This window comes from Lepisosteus platostomus, unplaced genomic scaffold, assembly GCF_059453375.1.
Source record: "Lepisosteus platostomus isolate fLepPlt1 unplaced genomic scaffold, fLepPlt1.hap1 Scaffold_54_H1, whole genome shotgun sequence".
NCBI classification, from domain to species: Eukaryota; Metazoa; Chordata; class Actinopteri; order Semionotiformes; family Lepisosteidae; genus Lepisosteus; species Lepisosteus platostomus.
Window position 1 is genome coordinate 395,000 of NW_028291672.1, and position 21,892 is coordinate 416,891.

At 41.3% G+C, this 21,892-nt stretch overlaps 4 non-coding genes across 4 annotated transcripts; 3 read left to right on the forward strand and 1 right to left on the reverse strand.

The window, feature by feature from the left end:
- Positions 1–2,855: 2,855 nt before the first annotated feature.
- trnai-aau (transfer RNA isoleucine (anticodon AAU)) lies at positions 2,856–2,929 on the forward strand. Its single transcript has one exon. It is a non-coding gene; the product is annotated as a tRNA-Ile (tRNA).
- A 7,885-nt stretch (positions 2,930–10,814) lies between these two features.
- trnag-ucc (transfer RNA glycine (anticodon UCC)) lies at positions 10,815–10,886 on the reverse strand. The gene has a single exon. It is a non-coding gene; the product is annotated as a tRNA-Gly (tRNA).
- Positions 10,887–13,133: 2,247 nt separating this feature from the next.
- On the forward strand, positions 13,134–13,275 carry LOC148633026 (U4 spliceosomal RNA). The gene has a single exon (XR_015934107.1). It is a non-coding gene; the product is annotated as a U4 spliceosomal RNA (small nuclear RNA).
- Positions 13,276–17,661: 4,386 nt separating this feature from the next.
- On the forward strand, positions 17,662–17,732 carry trnag-gcc (transfer RNA glycine (anticodon GCC)). Its single transcript has one exon. It is a non-coding gene; the product is annotated as a tRNA-Gly (tRNA).
- Positions 17,733–21,892: the final 4,160 nt, after the last annotated feature.

Genomic DNA, 21,892 nt, shown 5'->3' on the forward strand with positions numbered 1-21,892 from the left:
GATTTGCGCGCTTACGAACGCCATGGAAAACGAAACAAAACTAAAGCCCTCAGCTCTTGCACTTGATTATAATGCCGTTACGTGTCGAAGCAGTAATTTACGTCATCCCACCACTGCAACACGGGGAATAGAGGGAAATGAGCACAAGGTGAGATATTTTTAATCTGTAAGGCTTCTGTAGTTTCTTGTTGAAATCATTGTTACAACATATTATGTAAAAGCATGTTGAAAAGAATCTACCTGCATTCCAGCGGCCCTGAGCAAGAGGAAAAAAATGATGTCTTCTGTGCCAGGTGCCTGCAAGGGGAGAAAGCTAGAATCCTACCCAGGCTCCTGGAGCTCTGTCCTGGCTAAAGGAGGGTGAATCCATCCCCTTCAAAGCTCCATGAAAAAATGATCATTTAAAATTTGAAAAAAAAAACATCATATAACAACAGTTTTCATTCATAGGAGTGAAAAACAACCATTTTTGAAGACATATTAGTTTCTAAAACACTACAATAAAGTTGAAAACATCCGTTTTATATTACATTAATTTTTGTGAAATTAGTCATTTATTGCACTATTTTTAATAAAATCTCTAATTAAAAGTGATTAAAATTAAGTTTGGAACAACAAGGAACACAAAAAAAAAGATTTTAAGGAAAAAAATATTGTCTTCTGTGCCAGGTGCCTGCAAGGGGAGAAAGCTAGAATCCTACCCAGGCTCCTGGAGCTCTGTCCTAGCTAAAGGAGGGTGAATCCATCCCATTCAAAGCTCCATGAAAAAATGATATTTTTAAATTTGAAAAAAAAAAAACATTATAGAACAACATCTCTGTGTCCACAGAGTGCAAAAATCCAACTTTGAAGAAAATCCATTGACTGATCCCCGAATCCTGAAGTTTCTTCGCATGATATCGGGCTTGCAACCACTTTCTGGAAAATGATGAAAAATGCCAAAAATGAAAAAAAAGTTATCAATTCTAGAGCCTAAGAGGGAAATAAGAGAAATGTATATCTCCAAATAATTTTATGTGCTTCAGAAGAGCCCAGGAAAGTTTTTTGCATACATGAAACCACGCCCGTTTGCACGTAAGCAGACATGGTTGCACACACGACTGCATGAAAGCACGCGTGCATGCAAAATCATCCTGTTAAGCATTTGAAAAGCCGCACCACGGCGCACTTGAAATAGCTCTTACATTAGTGGTCGACACAGGAATCGCCTTTTTATTTACGCTCTTACCAACGCGATGGAAAGCAAAACAAAGCAAAGCAGAGCAAAACAAAACGAACAAACGCAAAACCCTCACGTCCCGCACTTGCATATAACGCCGTTACGTGCCCAAGCGGTATTGTACGTCATCCTAGCACTGCACCCCGGGGTGTACGGTATATGGGAATGAGCACACGCCACGAATCGTCTGAAATCACTCCCTACAGCTGTAAGGCGCCTTGAAGCGTGCACCCCCAACATTCTTCTTTGCGCATCTGTGAAAGGTAAACTCTTGAGCAAACTCTGAACCAGCTCTAAGGAAACTAATCCGATTAGACGTTACTTTGACTCATCCTTTAACAGTTTTCAGTCTCTGTCTTTAAACACCTTGCTCAGTCACATTCAAGCCACAAGTACTCTTCTCGGATGTTGCACAAACAAATCCTAATGTCTTGAAAGCATTGCAGCATGTTTGTGTCCCACTTCCCGTGGCTGCAGGACAACTGACACGAACGGACAAACACAATCCCGGGCGTTTAGCGTGACATAGTCTTGCAGGCATCGTGCTGTCTTACTGCAATACTATACCACTTGAGGAAACAGTCCATCTGGCCATGAAACTCATTTGAACGTCTAGCTACAGCAACTAACAATAACATGATTTATTCAGGATGTGTGGAATCAGCACGTCCCGGAGACAGCTTCTGAAATCGTGAGCATTCTCTGGTGGTGTCCTGGAGGGCTCCCCCGGGCATGTGTTGGTGGTATAGTGGTGAGCATAGCTACCTTCCAAGCAATTGACCCGGGTTCGATTCCCGGCCAACGCAGTGGCAAGTGTTTTCAAATGCTGTCACAAGCCTTGGATTGTGACTAGCAAAGCGAAGCCTTTTGAAAGAGCTAAAGCACTGCAAAACGGAATTGAAGGAGAATCTTACAGGGGATTCTGAGCGGTGTCTAAATAAATAAATTCACAGCGTCCGGGGATGGCATTTTGCAGCTGGAAGTAGATGTCGACGCTTTTTGCACACAGCACCAAAAAAGCGTCTTTTTTGAAGGTACAGGCATTGAGCATTGGTGGTTCATTGTTAGAACTCTCGCCTGCCACGCAGGAGGCTTGGTTTCGATTCCTGGCCAATGCAGTGGCTTTTGCAGCGAACGGCTCCATCACTTGCATCCCAACTTTTGCAACTCGCAACTGAAAACCCACTGAAGCTAAGCAGGTGTGAGCCAGGTCAGTACCTGGATGAGGGTGAGCTACAGGGAAAAACAAAGCTTCCAGCTGGAAGTGGTGTTAATAGGGCCAGCGGGGAGGCGCTCACCCTGAGGTCTGTGCGGGTCCCAATCTCCCAATATAGTGACGGAGAAGCTGTGTTGTAAAAGGGCGCTGTCTTTTGGATGAGATGTAAAACCGAGGTCATAGTGCTCTGTGGTCATTAAAAATGACCACCAAAACCTTTGACAAAAGCTCTTGGTAATTGATGGTCTTCAATAATGTTTCTCCTTTAGGTACATTTAAAATCAGCTGAATAATGCTGTGAAACCATGAAACTGCATGAGAAAGCCCGTACACTGAATTACACGGCTTTCTATTCAAAGGAGGACAAAAGAAATTCCCTGAGTTCGATTTTTTGCAGCACAGAGAGGGGCACTGTCCTGAGGCCGGTTAGCTCAGTTGGTTAGAGCGTGGTGCTAATAACGCCAAGGTCGTGGGTTCGAGCCCCGTACGGGCCATGTCCTTTTCTCCTCTCTTACCAAAGCTGTTAGGTTCCTTTCCGTGGTGAGATGGGTTGTCCTGCAACGCTGCCACACAGTGCCGACAGACAAGAGTGTTGCGGGAGAAGAGAAAAGTGTTTGAAGATTTAAGAGTGTCTTAGGTGGAGCCAAAATCAAGTGTCACAAATGCAAGTGGGAAGATTTCCAATGTTTAATATGGTCAAAATAAGCGGAAGTTACCAGCTGGTCCGGCACAGTCTGCCATGCTTTTGTCATATACTGTAAAGTGGTGTCGAACTGGAGCCTCACCATTTGCATATGTGAGGCTCCAGTTATACATCGATTGTCACATTAAATGACAAAAATGAAGAGAGGTAAAGCAGCTGGAGAGGTTTTCTTACAACTTTTGAGCTGACACAGTTTTGGAAAATGTTTCCTTCACGCTGCACTGTACAATATAGGCAGCCAAGAGTCTCCAAAACAAAACAGAATTGACAGATAGGAGAAAATTCCCACTCGTCCTGAAGTTCCCAAAATCCAGCACTGAGCGTAAACAAAGTGTCTAAGTAGCGTGGGAATGTTAAACCTAACCCTAGCTGGAGTTTGAGCAATCCAGCACTGAGAGTAAAAAGATGAGTCAAAGTAACGTCTAATCAGATTAGTTTCCTTAGAGCTGGTTCAGAGTTTGCTCAAGAGTTTACCTTTCACAGATGCGCAAAGAAGAATGTTGGGGGTGCACGCTTCAAGGCGCCTTACAGCTGTAGGGAGTGATTCGAGACGATTCGTGGCGTGTGCTCGTTCCCATATACCGTACGCCCCGGGGTGCAGTGCTAGGATGACGTACAATACCGCTTGGGCACGTAACGGCGTTATATGCAAGTGCGGGACGTGAGGGTTTTCGTTTGTTCGTTTTGTTTTGCTCTGCTTTGCTTTGTTTTGCTTTCCATCGCGTTGGTAAGAGCGTAAATAAAAAGGCGATTCCTGCGTCTACCACTAATGTAAGAGCTATTTCAAGTGCGGCGTGGTGCGGCTTTTCAAATGCTCAACAGGATGACTTCGCATGCACGTGTGCTTTCATGCAGTCGTGTGTGCAACCATGTCTGCTTATGTGCAAACGGGCGTGGTTTCATGTATGCAAAAAACTTTCCTGGGCTCTTCTGAAGCACATAAAATTATTTGGAGATATACATTTGTCTTGTTTTCCTCTTAGGCTCTAGAATTGATAACTTTTTTTTAGGATTCTAGCTTTCTCCCCTTGCAGGCATCGGGCACAGAGGACCTCATGGTTTTCCTAAAAATCTTTTTTTTTTGTGTTCCTTGTTGTTCCAAACTTAATTTTAATCACTTTTAATTAGATATTTTATTAAAAATAGTGCAAAAAATGACTAATTTCACTAAAAATAATGTAATATAAAACTGATGTTTTTAACTTTATTGTAGTGTTTTAGAAACTACTATGTCTTCAAAAATGGTTATTTTTCACTCCTAGGAATGAAAGCTGTTGTTATATGATGTTTATTTTCAAATTTTGAAAAAATCAAAGGATTCTAGCTTTCTCCCCTTGCAGGCATTGGACACAGAGAACCTCATGGTTTTCCTAAAAATCATTTGTTATGTTCCCTGGTGTTCCAAACTTAGTTTTAATCAATTTTAATTTGTTATTATGTTAAAAACAGGGTAATAAGTTTCTAATTGGACTATAAATAATGTCATATTGTCTGCTATAAAACTGATGTTTTCATCTCCATTGTAGAGATTCTAGAATCAACTAATAGAGAATTAAAATAAAAAAGGGCATAAGAAGACATTACCAACAACGACCACAAGATGGAGATGTTGTCTAGACATTACCAATAACGACCACAAGATGGAGATATTGTCCAAAGAGGCAAGAAGGGCAAAGCCGCGATAAGGAGATTGCTGTCAGAATGCACATCCGGATCCCAAACAGAATCTCTAGTAAAATATGATCATTTGTGAAACAGGCAAATGAGTGTCAGCTACAATATGATTGCTACATATCTGCATTTGTTGGTTTTTAAGGAGTAAGAGTGCAGGCGGTTTAAACCTGCGATCCAGTGTGTTGAAGTATTTCACAACACTACCCCTAGCACATCAGGAAATAAATCCTCATAATGATTATTGCCCTGGGCATGTACCAAAAAATCAGTGAGCATATACATATATCGCTGTGTTGAAGCTAGAGACACAGAATAAGTGCAAACACATCCTAAATACAGTGTTCCTGCACCTTGACCTCATCCAGAATGTATCGTTTTTTGAAAGCGATTGCTGTCAGAATGCACAACTGAATCCCAAACAGAATCTCTAGTCAAATATGATCATTTGTGAAACAGGCAAATGAGTCTCTCAGGTGCCCATTGCTCATTTTCAGACACATTTATGCAATACTTTCACCATGCGTTGAGCAATAGGGATTAAAGATACCAGAGGTAAGGTTTAAAAGTGATTCTGAGGTGCAACACATCAGCGAAACAGCTAGGCATCTGAAATGCGGGGTTTGAGAGCCCTTCAGGGAACACCGTACCCTAAAGGTACCAGAAGTCCACTAGTATAAGCATTAAGTCACTGTCAGCCCTGTTGCAATGTGATTGCTACATATCTTCATTTCTTTGGTTTTTAAGGAGTAAGAGTGCAGGGGGTCTAAATCTGCGATCCAGTGTGTTGAAGTATTTCACAACACTACCTGTAGCCCGTCTGGAAATAAATCCTCATTCTGATTATTGACCTGGGCATGTACCAATAAATCACTGAGTATATATATATATCACTGTGTTGAAGCTAGAGACCTGTATGTAATAATATGATGCTAAAATGTTATTTTCACATGTAAGAAAACCGGCTCAGGGACGCCAAATATGTAATGTTGCCATAGCAAAATTAAATGTAGTGGCTCTCTGAAGGCACCAGTTCTGTAGGGTTTGGGCATTTACTGAGACAATTATTAATTGTAGCAGTAAATCACAAAGTTGATTCTTTTGATGGCTTTAGAATCCAACCATGTGACATAACTCAAACAACGCGCACACACAGGTACTAATACACGAGCATACATTTATTAATACATAAAATATGCATGTAAACCTAACAGATCTTATCGAGAGGGTTATCAGAATACAAAAGATATATATTCAGTCAGTTACGAAGTGTTACACATATCAAGAGGACATACGTTCAGTATATCATTCATTAAGACCGTTTCGTTAATGAACTTGGTTATAACTTCTACATTAGATACTCAAACAAGTACATAACTCTTAGGAATTAAATTGATATCAACTGGTTGGGATAACAATTGAATTCTCGAGCTGTAATGCATTGAAGTTGAATACTCATCCAATCTTTGGGGATTCAGATCTTCCTGCGGGCACAAAGAAACAGTTGCAGGCTGTTGCTGTCCAATCCGCGCTCTCTGGCTCCGTGCCAGGCTGTGCTGTGCGGCTTGCGACGCTGCGCTGCTGATGCTCACTGTGGGCTTTAACTAGCAAAGTTTGTGCACAGGAGAAAAGATGACTGTGGGTCCCAGCAAGTCAGGAAGAGGACCGGTTCGTTTCTGATGAAGAGCTAGTTCTGAATAGTGATTCAGCTGTCCACAGTTCCGACCTGTTCACGAGGCCTGCTGCTGGTGCTAACCTCGGGTGGATCCTCTGGTTATTCTCTGGCAACCTCCGCTCTAGACTCTTAGAACAAAGGAAAGTTCTGGCACTCGGACACACTGGCCGTTCCGTGGTTGTCCGGGCTGAGTCTCAGGATGGTCAGGCGGCGCGCTGCGAGAATGTCCTGCCCTTGGGAGCCTTCTGCTCCTGGGCCGCCCTGCCCTGGAATTCTCCTTTGAATTCCCTTTAGAATTGTCCACAGAATCCTCTGAATCCTCCCTTCTGAATCTTACTGAATCTCACAGGCTCTCTGTGTTGCCTGTTTTTACCTGGAGGAACTTCAGCTCATTGATTGGCTGAAAGTTCCATGGGCATCAGAGTCCCACGTGGGTTACTCGGCCCTACCAGTCCCTGATTGATTGATCAAGGTGAGATATGAGTCACTTAGTCCTGACACTTAGTAATGCAGTCCAGATGTCCAACTGGCACTCCCTAGACAGATAGGCGCCAATGGATGACCATTGATCATGATAGCCAGGCTTAGCTAAGTGCATCCCCCTTTGGGAGCTGTCCTAGGACCTTAAATCACCCTGCATGAATAGTCTCTCTGTGGCTGCACCACAGAGATGAACAGAGAAATGGGGCCTCATTTGGGAAGGCTCAGAACACTTAATTCTGCCTTATTAATAAGCCTCGCCGCTACACACATATATTAATACAATAAATGATTGCTTATGCTTTATAAACAAATCTAATTAAAATAAAAGCTTAAGTTTTGTATTTATCTTGTACCATAGAACATGATTTTCTTTGTATTTCAATCCCACAAAGTGTCCAAATGACGCACTACATGATATAAGGAAGATTATCACATGCATATCGGTATTATCTTTCTTACGAAAATGCATTCCTTTCATTACCTTTTACTTTTTAAAATGAACTCAAATTGTGTATAATGTAATAATTTAAGTAGAATAGATTCTAATAATATAATGATCCAGTGTGTTGCACTACTTCACTGCTTCACTGCTCTATGCCGTCTGGAAATAAATCCTCAGACTGCTTACTGCCCTGGGCATGTACCAATGAATTACAGGAGCACATCTATTTCTCACTGCGTTGAAGCAGGAGACACACAGTCTCTGCAAACACATCCTAAATACAGTGTTCCAGCACCTTTGACCTCATCCAGAACGTATCATTTCTTGAAAGGGATTGCTGTCCGAATGCACATCTGAATCCCAAACAGAATCTCTAGTAAAATACGATCATTTGTGAAACAGGCAAATGACTGTCTCAGGGGCCCATTCCTCATTGTCAGACATATGTATGCAATGCTTTCACCGTGCATTGAGCAATAGGGATTAAAAACACAGCAGGTAAGGTTAGATGTCATGTTCTATGATCATTTCTTTCAGCATTAGGGACTAAATATACTAAACGTATGATACTAAAATGTTATTTTCACATATATTAATGTAATAAATGATTGCTTATGCTTTATAAATAAATCTAATTAAAATAAAAGCTTAAGTTTTGTATTTATCTTGTCCCATAGAACATGATTTTCTTTGTATTTCAAGCCCACAAAGTGTCCTTTGATCTCTATTCTGTGGTAATCCACGATGACCCCGTTCTTCAGGTGATTCATCATGTCCTCCCTCGCCTGTTGAGAGGCCACCTGATCTCTTCTGCCGTGGCGTGCTTCATACACGCCCTCTTGAAGTGAGCAGGAAGCTGATCAAAAGTATTCAGGCACATCTTGCACACCAGGGGAATCCTCGCGGGTTTCCTTTGAAAATAAATAATACCATCTGTGTATAGAAACAAGCTAAGACTGATTTCTTAAATTATCCTTAAAATTCTCTCTCATAGTTTGAGCATAATGATTTTATTGCATTTATATAAGAATTCCTCATTGCTCCTAAATAAATAATGGTCTCAGTCACAGACTTTCCAATAGAAGCCATTGTGGAGTTCAGCAACTGCAGGTCCTAGAAGTGGGGAAGGAATTTTAAAAGAGAAATTGAATTACAATACAGAAGGAATGGCTGAGGGTTCACTGAAATGTATAAATATACAAATTCCAAAGACTGAGTCCATATAGAAACAACTACTTTTCATTTTCAGTATAAGAAAAAAAAAATCTTCCAAAGCATCATAAAATTGTCCCTTCTTCCAGACCCTACTTCTCTCTTGTAGTAGTATAGCAGACCTTTCCAGGTGAGCAGATCACAGAGTCCAAAATGAGCTTCCTCCATCAAGCAAAGTACCTGAACATGACTCTGTCTTCATAAAAGCGCCCCTGTAATAAAGAAATTAAATCCAAAATCAAGAGGGCAGTTGCCTACTGAAATACAAGAAGTCATCAATTTTAACCTAGCAACACATTAAAGGCTGCATCTATACAAGTGCGATTCTAGAAATGCTCACCAGATTACGTTTTAAGAAGGAACTGCGCCTCAGGTTCCGCCGAGATCTTAACTCGGATGGCAGGATTCAGAGTCCGGAGTGTGGACTGACGGCGAACGGAGGGTCCACATACTGTGGATCCCTCAGTGATCTTCCGCGTATTCAAACCGCCAGCGTGTGACTCCCCTGTCCCTGTGACCTCATTGCTCTGCTCTCTCCTCTGTGCAGCCGAGCCCGACTCACGGTAAAGTGAAAAAAAAGATGCCCTCAACGTGAGATTTACTCTGGAGCGAGGATAGATGTTACCTTTTTATCATTTAACAGGATGTATGTGATGTGGCGACTAGGTTCAATTTTGTATCCTCTTTAAAAGATTAAGGACTGGGGTGAGCGTGATTTACCACCCTTTCAGCTAAGAACCCGACTTGCGCACCGTTTAAGCTGCATAGACTCGGTCGTTTAACTCTTCTCCGTTAGCAGGGTTAAGGTTAAAGAAAAAAAAATAGCTGACTCCCTTTTTTTGCCAGCCGCTAGCGCTGATTAGCAAGGCTTGTATTTCATGTTTTGCAAGTTGCATCCATTTTAAGAAAAACAAGTCGCGTTAAAGACAGGAAATGAATACTTGCATTTAATTAAGTCTAGCCGTAGGCGGGGATCTCCTGTTTACTAGACAGGCGCTTTAACCAACTAAGCCACGGCACCCCAGGAGTGTTGTCCTTTTGCAGCCACTTGGACACACCACTCAGACACATCTGCATTTGGTGTGTGCTCCGCCTGCTCGCTGAGCAAGTTGCCACCTTTACATACAATAGCAACATCGACACCAAGAGAAAGGATGACAAATGGCTTTTATCTGGAACTTTTCATGTCCAAGGAGCTCAATGTGCTTTCTGTGTACAACAGGGCCACTGAACTCCACACTGGCCACTGAACCACAGCAGTGGCTTGCTGGCTTGACATCTCCCAAGGAAAATGTTGAAATCACATGTGGAACAGGAAAATGACCCTCGAGTACGTGGGGAAAAAAAGAAAAAGATCATCTGGAGCGCGCCAACCCATGTCCGGACAGCCCAGTTTCGTCGACAAGGTGGCTGAGTGGTTAAGGTGATGGACTGCTAATCCATTGTGCTCTGCAGGCATGGGTTCGAATCCCATTCTCATCGCTCTCCATGTCTGACACGTGTGCCTGTTCGACATCGGCCCTCCTGTTGTTTGCTCTGGTGCTAGAGCCGTACATTTTCTAGCAGTGGCTGAACATGGTATAGTAGGCCAACGTCGGTATCGAGCAGTGACAGTAACAGTACTTACTGCGCCCCATAAGAAATCGTTTGTCCCTGTTCAAAAGAGATTGTGCGATGTCCTGCGGCGTTCGTAAAGCAAACCTTTGACAGTTTGAAAAGAGGAATTTATTCTGCTTCCTGTGCGTGCAGTAGTTACAAAGTTGAACGTCTTTACACGATCTGCTGCAGTTTTCAGTGGGCGGGCTTTGTCAGATGGCTTGAAAAAATGCACTGTGTTTCGGCTTGGGAAACATCATGAGCAGTGTCCTGCATGTTTTCTGTGTATAGCTGTCTTTTAACGCATACAGAATTCATTCGAAATCATTGATTTCTCCAATTAACAAGGGTCCCTTTTTGAACCTGCCAGAAGCATTCTTTCAATGTAACAGATTTACTCCGGGGAAAGCCAGCATGACATTGAGAGTAGCTCAAGCTTTCAGCACCCGTATCGGACTGCGTGTATGCAGACACCGCTCAGAATCCCCTGTAAGATTCTCCCTCAATTCCGTTTTTCAGTGCTTTAGCTCTTTCAAAAGGCTTCGCTTTGCTAGTCACAATCCAAGGCTCATGACAGCATTTGAAAACATTCGCCACTGCGTTGGCCGGGAATCAAACCCGGGTCAACTGCTTGGAAGGCAGCTATGCTCACCACTATACCACCAACGCACACCCACAGGAAGCCTGCAGGACACCACCAGAGAATGCTTTTTTTAATTTTTTTTTTATTAAACATAGAATTTACAAATACAAATACAACAAGAGGATCAGAGTCATGTACAAGAGAAAAAAAACGCAGCAGAAAAAAGCATTTAACTACCAGAGGTAATTAAGTAATTATGTGATCAAATTGTATATTTTACACGTATCATATTTTCCTTGCTTTAATATTTCTCAATTATTTATAAACTTTAGTTTCAACATGCATGCGTTTCCTGTAAAAAATAAAACTCAGCACACAGTTTTTCTTTTAACAACATTTCGAGTACCTCTGGCATTCATGAAAAAGACATACACAAAAGCAAATAACTAACTCTAAGACTGTCTAAACTATTGAGTTTTTCAAAGAACCAGAACTATAACAGTCCTTAACACTTAACTACACCATTCCAAACTAACACTAAAGAAACACTAGTATATACTGGTATAACAAATATAACCAAACATAATCATTAACTGAGCAGTCACTGGGAGCAAATCTCCTTCCCGTCCACAAAGGCCCTCGCTCCCACAAAGTAGGCTCTCCTCCCCTCTCTTCTGGCAGCTTCAACCTGGGGCCACAGCTGGTTCCTGGTGCTCCTGTCCGCGGCAGACAGGTCCTCTGCAAACCTCAGTTTGTTCCCATTCAAATACTCATTCCCCCTCGCCGCTCGCCACAGCATGTCCCTCGCCGTCCTCTTGGTGAACTGTATTATAATCGATCTGGGGCGCACTTGCCCAGACATGTTCGCTCTCCCGAGCCTGTGAACAAAGTCAATGGCCGATATTACGTCCTCCTGGTCCGGCAGGGTCCTTTTACAGATACCCTTCACTGTTGCAACAAGGTCCTTATCACGTTCCTCTTTAACTCCAAATAATTTTAAATTCCATCATCGACGGTATCTATCTACATCGTTCACTTTCAATTCAAGTTCTTTAATATGCTTTTCTTGTTTGGTATTTACTTGTTTAAGAACTTTTACTTCACTCTTTAAGTCTTCAACCTCTTTAAACACACAGTCCATGGACTTTTTAAGACTTTCGATTGCGACTGTATTAGATCAAATCATTTCCTTCAGCTCACCCATGCTCTGTGCCATCATGTTGAAGATGTTGGTCTGGAGCTCCTCCAGCGTCAGGTCGCCCCTTCCTCTCTTGGCTGCCGGGGTTTTCACAGGTGTGCTGGGCAGGGACTCCGGCTCTTCCTCTGGCAGCTGAGTCTCACTTGGGCTGCGAACGCTCGCGTACGAGCGCATCTCAAGCACTCTTTCCACGTCCCCTCCAGCTGCTTCACTTTTCCCTTTAGTTGCCATCAATTTTCTTGTAGTGCTATACATATACGATTGAGGTTTCTTAGACTTCTCCTTCGAAGACCCAGCACTCTCTTTTCTTTTCCCAGTGTTACTCATATCGAAATTCTTAAACCTAAAAAAAATCGTTTTTTTTTTCTTTCAATTATAACTGAAGTTTAAACAAGTAGTGTTAAGTCCTTATTTTTCTGTAGTCAAAAAAAGCAAAAATTAACATTCAGGTCATGAAAAACTCAAAAAAAATCCTCAACCACTAAACTTTACCTCCCACCTGAGCGCCATCTTGAACGCCCCTACCACCAGAGAATGCTCACGATTTCGGAAGCTGCCTCCGGGACGTGCTGATTCCACACATCCTGAATAAATCATGATATTGTTAGTTGCTGTAGCTAGACGTTCAAATGAGTTTCATGGCCAGATGGACTGTTTCCTCCAGCGGTATAGTATTGCAGTGAGACAGCACGATGCCTGCAAGACTATGTCACGCTAAACGCCACAGATTGTGTTTGTCCGTTAGTGTCAGCCGTCCCGCAGCCACGGGAAGTGGGACACAAACATGCTGCAATGCTTTCAGGACGTTAGGATTTGTTTGTGCAACATCCGAGAAGAGTACTTGTGGCTTGAATGTGAATTGTACGTGCCCGCCCCCTTTCCTCTGTAGTGCATGAGTTCCTCCCGGCATGCCCTTCGTCATTGTTCTGTCATCTTGTATTTAAAGGGTTGTATTTCTGCTGCTGAAAAGAATCAACGGGTTTCTTTGTTCCCAACGGAGCCCTTGTCTGTCATGAAATTCTTCAAAACCTCAAGCTAGAAGAAGACGACAAATATGAAGCGTTACAGCAACGACATGCCATGAGACGATTGATAACGATTTCCATAGGATCCCCGCGGTTGCCTGGCAACCGTCAGCTTTGCGCAGTGGCAGTATCGTAGCCTGTGAGGTTTAGCCGAGGCGGGATTATTGCTAGTTGAAAACTTTTCCCAATACCCCGCTTCCGCCGGTTTGCACTACAATCGGCGAAAGCAATTTTTGACAGTCTCGTTAGAGACTGAGCAAGGTGTTTAAAGACAGATTTGGTCATGGTGACATCATGGTAGAAAGAAGCGAGCTTGTTCCCAGTGGGCATTGATTCGTCGAATATACGTATATTTACGGTGAAATTACGGCTATACGTATATATACGTCGCCTCGAAGTATAATCAACGTCGAATTGCAACCGTAAAATTGACGACATTAACAAACGCATATATAACGTCGAAAACACATCTAACACAGTGCCTGAGGCTTTTTACTGTATGTATCGTGTGTGCCGCAACTAGGAGTATACGACACTCTGCACAGTGTACGAAGTAAATTATTTTCGCAGCAATTAATTTACACGTGTATAATAAATATAGTAAATATAATAAATTAATTACTGCGAAAATAATTTACTTCGTACGCTGTGCAGAGTGCCGTATACTCCTAGTTGCGGCACACACGATACATACAGTAAAAAGCCTCAGGCACTGTGTTAGATGTTTTTTCGACGTTATATATGCGTTTGTTAATGTCGTCAATTTTACGGTTGCAATTCGACGTTGATTATACGTCGAGGCGACGTATATATACGTATAGCCGTAATTTCGCCGTAAATATACGTATATTCGACGAATCAATGCCCACAGCTTGGCATACAAGGGTTTTGCTGAGGGGGTCTTGCCACCTGCCTGAAAAAAAACAGTAAAATGTTTGAGTGCCTATAGAGTTTCTATTTTTATTTTCTTGACAAAAGTCCCCCATCAGTGCGCGGTGCCCGAGGAAAAATCTGTAGGGGGGCGTCTGAAATTCTGAGGGGGGAGTGATATTTCGGTTGAAACGGAGCTGTACGGTGCAGCTACCCAAATGAAATCTCGCAGCTATGCCATTGATTAGTGCTTCATGATAGAAGATAACGACTAGCAATCTGGTATTTGCGATGAAGTTCAGTTTCACATTTTTCGTCACTCTCAAGGTTTGTATTGCCTGGAGCGAAAAGTACCATAAGCGTTCATTTTTGCAGCTACATGGACGTTCTGAATCGTTAAGAAAAAAATGTTGTAAAACCAACAGAAAGCACAGACTGCTATAACTAGTCCTAGTTATATAACGATTTTAAGTATAATGATAAACTACTGCAAGGAATCGGTCCACCTGAGCAAACAGGATCGTAATGTTGACACTCAATAATATGTGCAGTTCCTGGACGGATAGCCCTCCTGCCCATCAAACAGACTGAGTGACTGTTCGTGTCATTTAGTGTTGTCTGACCATTGACAAAGTACAACTATTTTTTTAGGGTGCAAATTAAGTTAGGTAAAACTTTTTGCCCAAAACTGAAGGGGCGACATTCCCCCCTCCCCCCGTGATGCCAGGCCTGTCCCCATCCTATTCCATAATGTCATTATATATAATACCATACAACAGTGACCGATCCTTACTTATTGCATGCGTTAAAATTGCACATCAGCTCATAGCAGCGATGTATTATCAATGTTAAATTTCAACCATAATATCGACAACATTAATAAACGCATACGTTGAGAAAATATCGAACCCAGCATATTTTCCGGTTATATACCACAATGCATTGCTAGTATTCGTTGGTCACCATTTTGGACACGTTTTTCAAACGTAGAAGTATATCCGAAAATATCTCAGCAATCCTCTTTTGACGAGTAAGTATGAACAATAATAATACTATCTGAATACATACAGATCTTTCTTAATATTATTTTGATTAAAATAGTATGTGAATAAGCAAAAAAATGGCACATAAAATAGTGTGAATGGGGAAGATGACACAAAATCGTTTTGCCGTTTCTCTTATTCTTATTCTATGTTGTACTTTCAAACTTTGGGTACTCTTTAATTAGGACAGACTTTATTGCTCAACTGCTATGATGCAAGCCAAATTTTATACATTTATTTCAGCTTTGAGCTTAGTAAACCGTTCATTTTTTAGATTATACTAAAGAAGATATTAATCATCATTTATTTGGGAAGTAATATTATATAATTTTCTCCTAGCTGCGGTGCTGAAGTCCCACCCTACAATGGAGCACGCAATGTGTTACTTGAAGAATGCATATGCAAGGCAGGGGGCCAAGAGATCTGGACTCTGAAAATAATAGGTTTTTGGTTCTAACTGTTAGGACAATTAGACAGGGTTTGCAAATAGTGGACAAAAATCGTCTTAACTTCCATTGTAATATTTTATATTTTATGTAATATTTTTTTCTTGGAAATATAGAAGTTGTACATTTTAAAATGTATATTTGAATCAAAATGTGGTTTTGAGTTAGTGTGTTAATGTAATTAGTTTTGTGTTTGTCATTACTATACTGTATATTGCCATGTTACCAGAATTTGTAGCTGAAGTTTAAGACTAGTTGTGTTTTTATGATTATTGCCCATATGTTGATTGTTGATTGATTGTATACAATGTATAATTTGAAATACATATGTTTCAGGTGTGAATGTGTATTTTCAGAATACATTTCTAAACCTAATCATTGGCTTGTTTTACTTGTTTCTACACCTATAAAATCTATCTTTGATGTATAATAGACCTCTACCCATATACGTATAATAGACCTCTAATGTTATCCGTATAATAGACCTCTAACCATATACGTATAATAGACATCTAAAGTTATACGTATAATAGACCTCTAACCATATACGTATAATAGACCTCTAAAGTTATCCGGAACTCCAACCATATATGTATAATAGTCCTCTAAATGTATCCGTATAATAGAACTCCAACCATTTATGTATAATGAACGTCTAAATATAGACGTATAATTGACGTTTAACTTTAGACGTATATTAGAATTTCATTCTAGACGAATTGTAGACCACATTTAGACGTCTAAGATATGCGTTTAATGGACGTATATTATACGTCTTTTGCCCAATGGGTTACGTCTCAACAGAAACGCTCTTTAGCTCTTTCAGCGTTATGCAGAGAACATCGTCTGTCGAGATCACTTTTGAGTCAGCGCGAAACGCCGTGTGCTGTCAGTTTGATTTCATATTGCTCGTAGCGGCGCCCGGCTTTTGTCTGTCAAACGTTAGGTTGCGCTTCTTCATGCTGCATCGTCGGCATGAGTGGAGCTTTATAAACGTCTGTACTTACTGCGCCCCATAAGAAATCGTTTGTCCCCGTTCAAAAGAGATTGTGCGATGTCCTGCAGCAAACCTTTGACAGTTTGAAAAGAGGAATTTATTCTGCTTCCTGTGCGTGCAGTAGTTACAAAGTTGAACGCCTTTACACGATCTGCTGCAGTTTTCAGTGGGCGGGCTTTGTCAAATGGCTTGGAAAAACGCACTGTGTTTCGGCTCGGGAAACATCATGAGCAGTGTCCTGCATGTTTTCTGTGTATAGCTGTCTTTTAACGCATACAGAATTCATTCGAAATCATTGATTTCTCCAATTAACAAGGGTTCCTTAAAGGATGAGTCAAAGTAACGTCTAATCGGATTAGTTTCCTTAGAGCTGGTTCAGAGTTTGCTCAAGAGTTTACCTTTCACAGATGCGCAAAGAAGAATGTTGGGGGTGCACGCTTCAAGGCGCCTTACAGCTGTAGGGAGTGATTCGAGACGATTCGTGGCGTGTGCTCGTTCCCTTATACCGTTCGACCCGGGGTGCAGTGCTAGGATGACGTACAATACCGCTTGGGCACGTAACAGCGTTATATGCAAGTGCGGGACGTGAGGGTTTTCGTTTGTTCGTTTTGTTTTGCTCTGCTTTGCTTTGTTTTGCTTTCCATCGCGTTGGTAAGAGCGTAAATAAAAAGGCGATTCCTGTGTCTACCACTAATGTAAGAGCTATTTCAAGTGCGACGTGGTGCGGCTTTTCAAATGCTTGTGGGCATTTCTCTGTTGTTGATTCTTTTTTTGTGTGTAACAAAGTGGCATTTTCATGTCCGGACGGGGAGACTTTATCATTCCGACATGAAGCCACCCTTAAGTCCTCTGAGGCGTGTCTGTCTGCAAGGCTTGTATTTTGGAAATGTTTTTTTGAAACGGAGAACGACTTTGAAATAGGCTTCCGCCGGCGCCTCGCGATCCAGGTAAGATTGTAGCAAGAACGCAGCGGCGGTGGGGCTTGCTGTAGTCGTGGCTGAGTGGTTAAGGCGATGGACTAGAAATCCATTGGGGTCTCCCCGCACAGGTTCCAATCCTGCCGACTACGTTGTCCGCCTTCAGTCGGTGTGTTTCGGCACAAGCAAAGAAGCTCGCCTCTTTGCTGTTCCTGGTGGTTTTAAAACGCCCAATCGCTTGTACCCGCTGCCTTGGAAATAAGTTCTTCAGCGTCCGCAAATGGCATTTTGCAGCTGGAAGCAGATGTCGGCGCGTTTTGCACAGAGCACCAAAAAAGCGTCTTTTTTGAAGGCCCAAGCACTGAGCATTGGTGGTTCAGTGGTAGAATTCTCGCCTGCCACGCGGGAGGCTCGGGTTCGATTCCCGGCCAATGCAGTGGCTTTTGCAGCGAGCGGCTCCATCACTTGCATCCCCTTGCAACTCGCAACTGAAAACCCACTGAAGCTAAGCAGGTGTGAGCCAGGTCAGTACCTGGATGAGGATGAGCTACAGGGAAAAACAAAGCTTCCAGCTGGAAGCGGTGTTAATGGTGCCGGCGGGGGGGCGCTCACCCTGAGGTCTGTGCGGGTCCCAATGCCCCAGTATAGTGACGGAGACGCTGTGTTGTAAAAGGGCGCTGTCTTTTGGATGAGATGTAAAACCGAGGTCACAGCGCTCTGTGGTCATTCAAAATGACCACCAAAACCTTTGACAAAAGCTCTTGGTAATTGATGGTCTTCAATAATGCTTCTCCTTTAGGTACATTTTAAATCAGCTGAAAAATGCTGTGAAATGGGGGGGCACTTCAGGCCAGTGTAGGATTTGGGTTACAAGAACCATGAAACTGCACGAGAAAGCCCGTACACTGAATTACACGGCTTTCTATTCAAAGGAGGACAAAAGAAATTCCCTGAGTTTGATTTTTTGCAGCACAGAGAGGAGCACTGTCGTGAAGCCGGTTAGCTCAGTTGGTTAGAGCGTGGTGCTAATAACGCCAAGGTCGCGGGTTTGAGCCCTGTACGGGCCAGGTCTAGGTCCAGGTCCCTGTTTGTGAAACAGGCAAATGACTGTCTCAGGGGCCCATTCCTCATTCTCAAGACACATGTATGCAGTATGTACACCGTGCATTGAGCAATAGGGACTGAATACACCACAGGTAAGGTTAGAAGTCATTCTGAGGTGCCACATGTGAGGGATACAGCTAGGCATCCGAAATGTAGGGTTTGAGACCCTTCAGGAGTACTGCATCCTTTGAGACAGACCCGTGCATGTTAAACAAATGATCATTTCTTTCGGCATTAGGGACGAAATATACTAAACGTATGATGCTAAAATGTTATTTTCACATATATTAATGTAATAAATGATTGCTTATGCTTTATAAACAAATCTAATTAAAATAAAAGCTTAAGTTTTGTATTTATCTTGTACCATAGAACATGATTTTCTTTGTATTTCAAGCCCACAAAGTGTCCAAATGACGCACTACATGATATAAGGAAGATTATCACATGCATATCGGTATTATCTTTCTTATGAAAATGCATTCCTTTCATTACCTTTTACTTTTTAAAATGAACTCAAATTGAGTATAATGTAATAATTTAAGTAGAATAGATTCTAATAATATAATGATCCAGTGTTTTGCACTACTTCACTGCTTCACTGCTCTATGCCATCTGGAAATAAATCCTCAGACTGCTTACTGCCCTGGGCATGTACCAATAAATTAAAGGAGCACATCTGTTTATCACTGCGTTGAAGCAGGAGACACACAGTCTCTGCAAACACATCCTAGATACAGTGTTCCAGCACCTTTGACCTCATCCAGAACGTATCATTTCTTGAAAGGGATTGCTGTCCGAATGCACATCTGAATCCCAAACAGAATCTCTAGTAAAATACGATCATTTGTGAAACAGGCAAATGACTGTCTCAGGGGCCCATTCCTCATTGTCAGACACATGTATGGAATGCTTTCACCATGCATTGAGCAATAGGGATTAAAAACACCGCAGGTAAGGTTAGATGTCATGTTCTATGATCATTTCTTTCAGCATTAGGGACTAAATATACTAAACGTATGATGCTAAAATGTTATTTTCACATATATTAATGTAATAAATGATTGCTTATGCTTTATAAACAAATCTAATTAAAATAAAAGCTTAAGTTTTGTATTTATCTTGTACCATAGAACATGATTTGCTTTGTATTTCAAGCCCACAAAGTGTCCAAATGTTCTATGATCATTTCTTTCAGCATTAGGGACTAAATATACCAAACGTATGATGCTAAAATCCTGAAAAAAGGATGTGCTCCATCTCGTCAGTAGATTGGATTCCAAAACTGATTTGGGTCAATATACATTACCTTTGAAATTAAAGTACAGTCTACTGTAGGGAACCATCAACTTAGAAAGCATTGGCCTTCCCTGGGGGTCAGGTAGGTGCAAAAGATAAACCTTTATCCTATCTTTATCTTAAGATAAGTGGCCAAGCAGTATTTTTCCAAGTTTCACCAAGCACATCATGTTGCCATAGTAGACAAAGTTCTATAAAATGTTAAATAACTTTTAAAAAAAGTATCTTGGTCTTACAGTACTGTACAAGGTGAATTAAACTGTCCCTGGTAATAAAAAGTAATTAGAAGCATCTCAGAAACTTTATCTCTAGAAACATTAGCTGTTTTATATCATGTAATTTAGTGTGATGTTGTCAGAATTCAAGGACATTATCACACACAGAAATTGGTTCAGTTAAATCTAAAAAACACAGCTAAACATGGGTTTAAATGTAACAGAAGTCTTACCTCTTGTCAAAAGATTTAATTCAAGAAGCGATGTAATAAATGATTGCTTATGCTTTATAAAGAAGCTTAAGTTTTGTATTTATCTTGTACCATAGAACATGATTTTCTTTGTATTTGAAGCCCACAAAGTGTCCAAATGATGCACTACATGATATAAGGAAGATTATCACATGCATATCGGTATTATCTTTCTTATGAAAATGCATTCCTTTCATTACCTTTTACTTTTTAAAATGAACTCAAATTGTGTATAATGTAATAATTTAAGTAGAATAGATTCAGGTAGGAAATATAGAGTCATGATGTTTATGGCTGACATCATTTCACATGGGTGAATTTTAAGCTAAGAAATAAAAACATTTACAATGAAGATACCATTGCTTAATTTTAAATGCCTTTAAAAAATAAATACCTCCTGAGAATAATTTGCCACTCCCAGATCCTTGGTAAGGTACTGTTTGAATCCAATCAGGAGAGGAGCATCCAGGGAGTGCTTTCTATAGAGTCCAGCTTGGGCCACTCTCTTCCGGCCTGCTGATACTTTTTAACTACTCAGGGCCTGTAAGGATATAAAACACCGGTTTAAACATTTTATACCTATAAGACAAATTAGAATTTTAGTAAAAAATAGATACATCTGAAAAATAAAAAAGTCTTACTGCTGATAGAGTTCTTCAGAGCTCACATCTTCCCCTTCCTTATCCGCTTCTGTTTCAGTTTCTAGAGCAGCCTCTGGCATCTCTTCCTCCTGGACAGCGGCCTCTTGCTCAGGGCCGCTGGAATGCAGGTAGATTCTTTTCAACATGCTTTTACATAATATGTTGTAACAATGATTTCAAAAAGAAACTACAGAAGCCTTACAGATTAAAAATATCTCACCTTGCCAATGTGTCTTCAGGCTTCCCATGTACAAAAAGGCCCAAGGACTCTAGCAGTCTTACAACCACTATCCTGTTTGCCTCACCAGACACGATCTCTATTCTGTGGTAATCCACGATGACCCCGTTCTTCAGGTGATTCATCATGTCCTCCCTCGCCTGCTGAGAGGCCATCCTGATCTTTTCTGCCGTGGCGTGCTTCATACACGCCCTCTTCAAGTGAGCAGGAAGCTGATCAAGAGTATTCAGGTACATCTTGCACACCAGGGGAATCCGCGCGGGTTTCCTTTGAAAATAAATAATACCATCTGTGTATAGAAACAAGCTAAGACTGATTTCTTAAATTATCCTTAATTTTCTCTCTCATAGTTTGAGCATAATGATTTTATTGCATTTATATAAGAATTGCTCATTGCTCCTAAATAAATAATGGTTTCATAAAAAAGTGAACACTTACTTGGTCTCAGTCACAGACTTTCCAATAGAAGCCATTGTGGAGTTCAGCAACTGCAGGTCCTAGAAGTGGGGAAGGAATTTTAAAAGAGAAATTGAATTACAATACAGAAGGAATGGCTGAGGGTTCACTGAAATATATAAATATACAAATTCCAAAGACTGAGTCCATATAGAAACAACTACCTTTCATTTTCAGTATAAGAAAAAAAAACATTATCTTCCAAAGCATCATAAAATTGTCCCTTCTTCCAGACTCTACTTCTCTCTTGTAGTAGTATAGCAGACCTTTCCAGGTGAGCAGATCACAGAGTCCGAAATGAGCTTCCTCCATCAAGCAAAGTACCTGAACATGACTCTGTCTTCATAAAAGCGCCCCTGTAATAAAGAAATTAAATCCGAAATCAAGAGGGC